Source organism: Cannabis sativa, chromosome 2 (genome assembly GCF_029168945.1).
Source record: "Cannabis sativa cultivar Pink pepper isolate KNU-18-1 chromosome 2, ASM2916894v1, whole genome shotgun sequence".
NCBI lineage: Eukaryota > Viridiplantae > Streptophyta > Magnoliopsida > Rosales > Cannabaceae > Cannabis > Cannabis sativa.
The window spans coordinates 1,922,050-1,923,804 of record NC_083602.1 but is presented as its reverse complement, the minus strand read 5'-3'; the positions used below and the strand labels follow the sequence as shown (position 1 = coordinate 1,923,804).

Sequence of the window (1,755 nt, the reverse complement as noted above, 5' to 3'; positions counted from 1 at the left end):
TATGTGTTATTTGAAAAGACCACCTATCATTAATTATGTAGATATTATTTTTTTTTATCAATTATATATTATTGATAATTTCACACTAATGTCTATATAGATATTCTTTATTTTTGTTTCTTTTTTTTTTAACTTTTTTAATTATTTATTTTTAATTTTTAATTAATAAAAAAACAAAATAATAAATCAACACTCTTTCTATAAAATATAAATAATTAATAATCAACATCAATCAATATAGCTATCTATATATAAAAGAAAACTTTGAAAAAGTGACGTGGCATCTTCTACTTCTAGGATTTTAATCTTTCAATTTTGTAATTTTTTCACAATATTATTTATATTATTTACTTTTATCATACTCTATCTATCTATACATAAATATAATAAAATGTAATTGAATTTAATATAAACTCCATAACCTCTCATATTAAAAACATTATTTATCATTATAATTAACATTAACATTAACATGATAGAATAGAATAAGCCACTTTTTATTTTATAGTTTTTTACATTATTTAATTTAATTATATATCTATACATTATTAATACAATGTAACTTAACTTTAATCATTAATTTTAATCATAATCTCTAAAATTAAAAATACACTATTCACTATTGTAATCAACAGTAACATTCTTGTAGAATATAGTAAGTCTCTTTTTTCATATTAATTGATATCTATCATGGAATTGATTTCTATAATGTTTAACATTAATTATAATTGTAATATTTTATATTTCTCTTCCTCATTATGTATATAAATATATTTTACGTTTTATTTATTGTTATTATTATTTTAGTATTATTTTTATTGTTATGATTAATATATGCATGTAATTGTAAAATTGTTAATATATATAATCAATAATATATCACTAATACAATACAAAGCTAACTCTTAAAATTCTCCCTAAACAAAACTCACTTAGTAGTTAATAATGAAGTAAATTCAATAAATATATTTCATTTATTATATAAGTGTCTTTTGAATTCTATAGCCATGCTTCATCTATATTTAAAGAACATTCTTATGCTATTAGCATATTGCAAAAAGAAACAAAATATCAATACTTCATATAAAATCACTATTATTGTTTGTAGTTTTATTTCTTTGTTTTTAAAATATTCTTTAATAATTTTTTTTTGTTGGAGCTACATTTCAGTTTGGAAGATTTTTTACTTCTCTCTATTTAGAGAAACACAACCAATTGTTGATCGTTGATAGATATAATGATGATCACAATTATTTCTACAATTTTTTTCTATGTGAGTGAAAAGTAATTTTTATTTATTAACTTTGTACATTTTCATAATCGAACTTCTCACTTTGTGTCATGTTTCAAAAAATAGAAGTTAATTTTACTAACTCTCACTTTTCTCTTTGCAGATATATTTGTTAAGTTTGTAGATGAAAGTTGCTATGAGTTCCTCCAAGAAAATTAATATGGTAATTTTGGTTAAATTAAAGTAAATCTCATCTCTCATGTATTTGTTTCTTCAAATTTTAATCTCTTTTTCTTCTTCTTCTTCTTCTTTTTTTTTTTTTTTTTTGTGAAAATGAAATTTTAAATTTTCAAATTGTTTTATTGCCATTTTTTCTTACAAATGTATTTATTATATAAATATATATATGTATACCATGAATTTGTAAGGTTTCTAATTTTATGCTATGATTTACGCATATGTAAGTTATATACATAAAATCACTTCTATTTACTTAAATTTTTTCAACATTTAATTTTTAAATT

The 1,755-nt window shown here is 19.1% G+C and overlaps 1 long non-coding RNA gene across 1 annotated transcript; it reads left to right on the top strand.

Annotated features, from left to right (window-relative positions):
* Positions 1-881: 881 nt before the first annotated feature.
* Positions 882-1,533, top strand: LOC133034630 (uncharacterized). The gene is made up of 2 exons (XR_009686027.1): positions 882-1,273; positions 1,395-1,533. It is a non-coding gene; the product is annotated as an uncharacterized LOC133034630 (long non-coding RNA).
* Positions 1,534-1,755: the final 222 nt, after the last annotated feature.